The 8,618-nt window shown below is 43.6% G+C and overlaps 1 pseudogene; it reads left to right on the top strand.

The window, feature by feature from the left end:
- The first annotated feature begins 4,649 nt into the window (after window positions 1-4,649).
- LOC141965663 (olfactory receptor 10C1-like) lies at window positions 4,650-8,409 on the top strand (annotated as a pseudogene).
- Window positions 8,410-8,618: the final 209 nt, after the last annotated feature.

Raw genomic sequence — 8,618 nt, 5'->3', positions numbered from 1 at the left:
AGATCCACAGGAGTGCACCCTGTCTTCCCTGCATGGCATTTAGTGGTCAGGGTGCACACTGTCAGTCTTCTCAAAGATACCTTGCCTTAGGACTGGAATTGAGTCTGAATTTCATGTAAGCTACTGCTAACAATAGAAACCTATTTGGCTTGGCTTAAGAAATGTACCACACTATTTCATTGTTGTCACTGTGACTTTATTGTTCCAAGATTAAATCCTCTGAATAAGGGACCACTGGAAATAAAACTTCTGTGGTTGTGTTTGTTATCCTGGGTTTTTTTCATCACTCAGATATGAAAGTGTTATGAACTGACTTCTTAAATTTGGCTGAGTCAGAGTTTCCAATTTCTTTATTTAGCAAGCGGCAACAAGCAAAACAGCGCTGGGCGGCCGGGGAGTCTCCTGCTCCAACAACGGCCCGCACCCTCCAGGGCACTCTGTTTCAATCTTATACTACAAAGTATTACATAGTCATTATACACCTATACATATTCATTACTTGAACCCGCCTACTCCCGCTTCGTATGGTAATTAGCTTATCAGTCCTTTACGCTTGCGCAGAAGTTGTTAAAACTACGGTCAGGGGTCTTCAAATCGTGGGGGGTGGTCTTCTGGGAGGAAGGCCGTAGGTCCTCCTCACATTGTACGTTTCACCTTTGGCTTGGAATGTGATGAACCTCTGAGTTTGCAGAGTTCTTATCAGTCTAGGCCCAGTAATCTCTTTGCATAATGAGATTCATGGTCGTGAACATCCTCCTGTTTTATTCAATTATGCGTCTGCAATTCTCCACATCTTCTGAGGTACGGATGCTTCCTCTCTTGTTGTTCCCCCCCCCTTCCTGTCACTTTTTTTTTTTTTTTACACTATCATGTTAGTTCAATTAAGCATTTGCTGTTAGTATTACACAATATGCAATAGTTCATATTACAGTTCGCTGAATTTGATGAACAGACAGTTTACCACCTATCACAATCCCCCCTTTTTCTTTTCACCATGTTGTTCATCAAATCTTTCGAGTGCTTGCTGGCTCAGGATGAAAGTTTCCTCCATTTTTGGTGTTCCTCCCAGAGGTTCACACTTAGTCCCCATGATCATTAAATGAGCTGTTTCTAACTTATTCTTAATAACTGCTACTATCTTATTGAATATATAAGGACCAAAAGTTAAGGTTAAAATTAATAATATGAACGGCTCTACTCCTGCTACCCAATCTGAGGCTATAGTCTCACATCCCCAATACTTATAATAGAATAGGTCAGGATAATTGCAGTAGCTTTTTCCTGGGTTGGGACTGGCGCAAATATAAAATCCTGAGTCCTGTGTGCAAGGTGTTACAGGCACCAGTGTACACAGGGGACTTACAAATATGGTGCCCCTGATGTTATTACAGTCTGTATTTGCTTTTGGTTACCTCTTTCAGTAGTTAGGGTCCATTCAAAAGGTTGATGGGGCTGGTGGTTCAGTCCAGCCCATGCTTGTGGTATATGTGTTATGAGTAGTATGCTCAGAATTTATTGAGAAGGGTGGAAACTCCATTTCTTTGTTATCCAGATAGTCCAATAAATCCAATAGAAGGTTGGTAGGATTCTGAAAGTTTTCACAACTTCTATAGAAGGGGGGGGGCCTTGCTCCTTTAGAGTCAAGGTGCTTTGCACCCCTTTCTGGCCTTTATTTCTTGGTAGCCTTTTTTCCCTCAGAGTAGGGTTTGAAGTTTTTCCCCACCGGTGTACGTCTCTGCCTCCTCTGCCTACTCTGTTGCGTAGAGCAGCAGTCAGTTTCATCTTCTCGGCAGCAGTCGTATTCTTCAGGGGTACGTTTTTACCTCTACTCCAGGATACATAGGCCTCCCAGTTTTTAGCTTTAACCTCAGGCCCTTGACAGGGAATTTGAAGCTGGTATTTTGTAGGCCAGTTAGGTTGAGTGTACTCTCTTTTTTTTTCTTTTTTTTTTTTTTTTTTTTCCCCCAATTGTTTTCCCTGTAGTTTTTCCAATTTTAAGACCCAGTTATTTAGTCTCCGTCCCAGTCAGTAACACTGGTTACAGCTACATCGGAGGTTCACCTCAACTGTATTATGAATCCACCAGCCTTCTTTACATATGTTATACTCCATACACACAAAAGGGAAACAAATACAGGTTTCAATTGGACAAAATATTAATGTCTCACTTATTGAGTCCTTTTGTGGTGTCTTGTACCTTGATTTTCACAGGGTTCATTTAGGTCCTTCGAAGGGTAACTCGTAGATCCCCAGGAGAGCTGGTCACTTGCCAGGACGAATCTTGTATAGGTCCTTTTACACGACTGGTATGTGTCCACCCCTTCTCAGCAGTTCGAACAGCAGTTTCTGTAGTGATAAGAACAACATAGGGTCCTTCCCAACGGGGTGGTCAAGGAAGATTCTTTCCACGATTTAATCAATACTTTATCTCCTGGTTGAATTTGATGCATTGTTATGTCCAAAGGAGGCCTTTGTACCACCATTCCCCGGGCTTGTAGTTGTTTTCTCCTTGCCATTAGTTGTGTTAGGTAGGATATTATTCTTGCGTCTTTGAGGGTGATCAGGGGGCATTTCCAAATCATAAGGCATTCCATATAACATTTTAAAGGGAGACATTCCGGTATCTGTTTTAGGCTGGGTTCTGATATTTAGTAGGGCCAGAGGTAAACATTTAACCTAGGACATCTTAATTTCCTGTGAGTGTCAGGGTTCTCCCATTCAAAGGCAAAATAATCTCTACATTCCTCTTTAAGAGGGCAGGCCCAAAATGCATCGTTTAGGTCAATGACACTATACCATTGATGTTCAGGGTTCAATTGGCTTGATAGCTTGTGAGGGTTTGCTACTACTGGAACCTAGTAACAGTTTTTTTGTTTATTTCCCTCAAATCATGCACTAATCTGTAACTCCCATTTGCTTTCTTAACGGGCAATATTGGAGTATTAAAAGGCAACATACAAGGTTCCAGTAGTCCCTTATTAAGGAGTCTTTCTATTTCAGGCTTTAAGCCTTTCTTGCCTTCTTGCGGCAAAGGGTACTGTCTGATTCTGGTCGGGATCTCTGGGTTCCTAATGGTTACTTCAAAAGGAGGTAATATCCAGTCTACCCACTGTCTCTGGGGTATACCATACTTCTGGGTTAATCTCTTCTTCATCCGCAGCTGTAAGGGGGCATAATCTGACTTTGAGTTCTTTTTCTTCCACTTCCAAATTGATTCCTAATTCTATAATCAGATCCCGTCCAATCAAATTATAATCTGCTTCTGGTATTAATAAAAATGTTCCAATCACATATTTACATATTGATTCAATAATTATATTATGAAGAACCGGGACTTCAAACGGTTCACCTTTAGCCTCTGTTACATTAACTTTTTCTGATGATACCTTACAACCTGGAAGTAAAGCCTGAATGGTAGATCTTTTGGCTCCTGAGTCCACAAGGAACTCTACTTCTTGTCGCTGAGGACCCACTTTAAGTTTTATTAAGGGCTCTTTGTTCTTTGGGGTCCCCAGCACATAGAGCCCCTGACCCCACTAATCTTCAAAGAATATTTTCTCATCTTGGATTCTCTTTTGGCAAACCTTCTTCACATGCCCTTTCCTTTTGCAATAAAAATATTCCACTTCCCTTATATTTTTACGCTCCAAGTCAGAGGGATGACTTCTTCCTTTCCAGGAGCATCTATCCTTTTGTTCTCCGACAGGCCTTCCCATCTCTGCTAAAGCTCCTCTCTGTCCCTCTCTCACGGCCATTGCCAATACCCTCGTTTGCTCTCGTATTTGTTTTCTCTGGTTTTCCTCTTGCCTTCTAACATAAACTTTCTGAGCTTCTCTCAGTAATTCATCCATTCTTCTCTCTTGCCAATCCTAGATCTCTTCCAGCTTCTTCCTAATATCTACCCAGGACTTAGCCACAAACTGAGTTTTAACAAAGCCTGCCCCACAGGGGTGGCAGGATCTACTCCTGAGTATAACTGTAAGCTTTTTCTCAATCTTTCAAGCCATTCAGTAGGTGTTTCATATTTCTTCTGTTGTTCACTAAAAGCTCTATTAATATTCTGCCCTCAGGGACTGATTCTTTTATACCTTGGACTACAATCGTCTTCAGGTCTTGCATATGGCCTTTATCAATTTCATTCTGATTATTCCAGTTAGGTTGAATTAGAGACCACTTCATATCTGTTGCCGGGCTCTGCTGATGTTGTTGGTCCCAGATTCTCATTCCTGCCCTCCTGATCATGTCTCCTTTTTTTTGGCAGTGAATAATATAGTTATTATGGCTTGCATTTCATCCCAGGCATAAATATTTGGTCCTAAAAATTGATCCACCCCCTCCGCCACACCTAGGGGGTCCTCCCATTGCAACCTCCCTTAGGGGGTACAAGTTGCTGCTGCCTTGTCCTGCTCTAGTCTGACTCCCGGTTACTCTTTGCTCCCTTGGGGAATTTGGTGGGGAGTCTGAATCTCCTGGGTATTATGGTGCAGTTGGGGGAGGTGATGGCTCCCGAGGTGGGCAGGGTGATTTCCTGACTGGGTCCTTCCCACTGCAGCAGGATCAGAACCACCAGTCAGAACATCATCAATATATTGATATATCTTGACCCTTTCCCTAGGAGGGATTTGAGCAAGCTCCTACACTAGTGCATAATGAACAATGGTCAGTGGATGGCAATATCCCTGGGGGAGATATGTAAACATAAATTGCACACCTTCCCATATAAAGGCAAAGCCATCTCTGTCTGCCTCCTATATTGCAGTCAGTTTAGCTATGTTAGGTACTGCAGCTGTTAGAGGACCTGTATGGACACATAATCGCTGATAGTCAACTGTCAGTTGCCACTTCCCTTTAGCTTTATGGACTGGCCGCACTGGGGAATTATAGGGTGAGTGACTTGGAATGATTATCTCTTGTTCCCGCAGCTCTGCTGTTACCAGAGCAATCTCCTCCCTGGAACACAACAGTAAGGCGTAAGGTTTCACATTAACAATTTTAGAAGGAGGAAGTGCAGGCGCTTGCTGTAAAAGTCTTATAGAGGCAGTTGGGGACTAAGATTTCCATTTTCTTCCTTTTGAATCTACCCAGGCTTGTCCCTTCAATAGGTCAAGTCTCAGGATATTTGTGGAATTTTTTTTTTTTTTTAGAATTATAATAGTTTCTGTTGCAGTTTCCTTCTCAGGTAACCAGCATTTCACCTGAGCAGTCAGCTGTGGCTTAGAGTCCCCGAAAACATCTGTAACCCAAATCTGCTTTTTGCCAGCAATTATGCTATTCCGCTTGGTAATATCAGTTTGGAGTGCTGAGACTTGAGCACCCGTATCTACTAGAAAAATAACTGGAGTTTTAAGGGAGCCAAGCGGAAAAGTAATCAACAAGTCTCCCTTAGTATTTTCTGTGAGCCTCCTTAAATGGACCCACCTGCCATCCCCCAGCTCACTTACTGGGGATGGCACGTCCAGTTTCCTGACCCTAAATCAATCAAGTCCTCTTCAGAGGCAGTTGGTGTTTGTGAAGCAATTACCACCATCTCATTAGTTTTCAGTTCTGTCCCTCCCTTCGTCCGAAAGGTCTGCTCGGTTGGGGTGGGGGCAGCTTCCTTCTGCCTTTCCAGGCTCGAATGAGCTTTTCTAAAACTGTAGTAGGCAGACCATCCATTAACTCTCGGGGAATCCCCTGTCTTGTTCCCTCAGTCCACAAGAGGTTTCTCTTTGCTCTTAAAACTTGTGGAGTGGAAGGGGACAGATTTTCCTGCTTTTCCATTTTGCATATGGATGGCTTAGGTTTACCTGTTCCCCTGGTAAGGCCCATTCTCCGGCCATAATTTATTAAGTCCTGAGCTATCTCTTACCAAGTCATGGGCTCTCCCCCCTGCCCGTCTCCCCCCCTTGTGAGGCTAATGCATTCCACAAACGATCTTGTAATTATATTGCATGTGATTTCAAAGAGTCCGGCAAGCCCCGAATCAGGGGAGTCATTTGATCAGGATTATCAATTAATAGCATCGGGGCAGGCTGCTGATTTTGCCAGACTTGTAAATTCCTGTTCACTATTCGGAACAGAGCCAAGATCTGTCCGGTTGCAGGTTTCTTGTTCATTCATCCCTTTTTCAGACCGTGAGATGATTTTTTAAAATTTTTTTTTATTAAATTTGGTTTTCGGTCTAAGGCATCTAAGAGCTGTTCTTTTTGCCTCTTGATCAGCAAGGTTAAACCCTCGTTTTAGAGGGTTTAGCCCCCTCTGGTGTAGATAAATGTTTAAAGTTTGGCAGACCCACTCTTCAAAGGACCCCAAAACAGCCCAATAGAGAGGGTCGCTCCTAATTTGTTTACCTTCTCAAACCTCCATGCAATAATAAATCATTTTTACTTTGTCCTTACCCCGCCTAGAAGGGGTAATTTTCCCAATTATTTAATGTCAATCCTAAAGGGCTATCCGGTGGCATCTGAGGGTACCTCACCTGGGTTCCCACACCACCCATGGGATCAGAAGGCTTGCTCTTCTTCTGTCCCATCTTCTGGAGCGTCTGCACACACTCACACAATTTAGTCCCCCTTTTCGTGGCCCAGTCCCTCGCGGGATATGGGAACCGCACTACCGAGGGGTCCGCACTCGCTTCGCCCTACCGGGCGTCTCACACACCACACTCCAGGCAACCCAACCCCAACCGAACGGGAAACCGGCCTATACTCACGCAACCCTGTGTGTCTTCGTCCGGGACTTTGTGCACAAAGATTATGGGGTTAACCGGTGTTCTTTTGCTTGTTGCCGAATTTTAGGGTTCGTCGGTCAGGGCTCCGGCAGACTAATCCGCAGGCGGGGGCCACTGAAATCCAGTGAGGCGCCTCCCCCGTATGGGACTCTGCCGGGAAACCGCGATCCGAGTCACGGCACCAATTTGTTATGAACTGACTTCTTAAATTTGGCTGAGTCAGAGTTGCCAATGTCTTTATTTAGCAAGCGGCAACAAGCAAAACAGCGCTGGGCGGCCAGGGAGTCTCCTGCTCCAACAACGGCCCGCACCCTCCAGGGCACTCTGTTTCAATCTTATACTACAAAGTATTACATAGTCATTATACACCTATACATATTCATTACTTGAACCCGCCTACTCCCGCTTCGTATGGTAATTAGCTTATCAGTCCTTTACGCTTGCGCAGAAGTTGTTAAAACTACGGTCAGGGGTCTTCAAATCGTGGGGGGTGGTCTTCTGGGAGGAAGGCCGTAGGTCCTCCTCACATTGTACGTTTCACCTTTGGCTTGGAATGTGATGAACCTCTGAGTTTGCAGAGTTCTTATCAGTCTAGGCCCAGTAATCTCTTTGCATAATGAGATTCATGGTCGTGAACATCCTCCTGTTTTATTCAATTATGCGTCTGCAATTCTCCACATCTTCTGAGGTACGGATGCTTCCTCTCTTGTTGTTCCCCCCCCCTTCCTGTCACTTTTTTTTTTTTTTTTACACTATCATGTTAGTTCAATTAAGCATTTGCTGTTAGTATTACACAATATGCAATAGTTCATATTACAGTTCGCTGAATTTGATGAACAGACGGTTTACCACCTATCACAAAAGTAATCTTTTTCACCCTATTTCTATGTATTTACATCATCACAGTGCTGGGAAACCTAAATATTATTCTTGTAATTAATATAGACTCTGTCCTCCACACCCCCATGTACTTCTTGCTCTGGAACTTGTCATTTCTGGAGATGTGCTACACCTCTGTCACCCTGTCCAGAGTGCTGGTCAATCTTCTCTCAATGATATGTTCGTCTTTTTGGCAGGCTGCGTTGCACAGATGTATTTCTGTTCTTTTGGGTGACTGTGTGCTGCCTCTTAGCTGCTATGGCATATAACTGCTACCAAGCCATATGCAGCCCTTTGCATTACATGGATATCATGAATAAGAAGGCACACATACAGCGGGCTGCTTCTTCATGGATACGTGGCAATATTGTGGCCTTTGGGCACACTACATTTATCTTCTCTTTGCCCTTCTGTGATTCCGATGTAATCAACCATTTCTTCTGTGAGATCCAGCCATCCTGATACTAGTGTGTGAGGTGACTTACTGGAATGAGCTACAGATTGTTCTGGCTGCTACCTTTGTCATCCTGATGTCTTTTCTGCTGCTTTTGGTGTCCTATGACCTCATCATTTGCTCAATACTCAAAATCAGGTCTGCCAAAGGAAGGTATAAAGTATTCTCCATTTGCTTCTCACATTTCACTGTAGTGACATTATTCTATGAGACAGCTGTGTTCATCTATATGTGTCCCAAATCCAGCTATTCCCTGGATGTGGACAAGGTGCTCTCTCTGTTCTATTCTGTGGTGACCCCTATATTGAACCCTGTTATCCACAGCCTTAGAAATAGGGAGGTGAAAGGGACTCTCTCTAAAATGTGAATGAAGCTATTTCACCAGAATTCCTAGGTGATTTCCCCTCACCTGAACAACCATCCACAGATATCTCAACTCAGAAGAAGCGCTGGCACATTACCAGAGGGATATAGGAAAGATCAGTGACAGGACTTCAGGATAGGAAATCATTCAGCTCACCTGAGTTGAAAAAAAGTAATTAGGTGGCTAAATAGGAGTATCTGGTTGCATTTGAA

This window comes from Athene noctua, chromosome 13 (genome assembly GCF_965140245.1).
Source record: "Athene noctua chromosome 13, bAthNoc1.hap1.1, whole genome shotgun sequence".
Lineage (NCBI taxonomy): Eukaryota > Metazoa > Chordata > Aves > Strigiformes > Strigidae > Athene > Athene noctua.
This window is presented reverse-complemented; position numbering and strand designations above follow the sequence as displayed.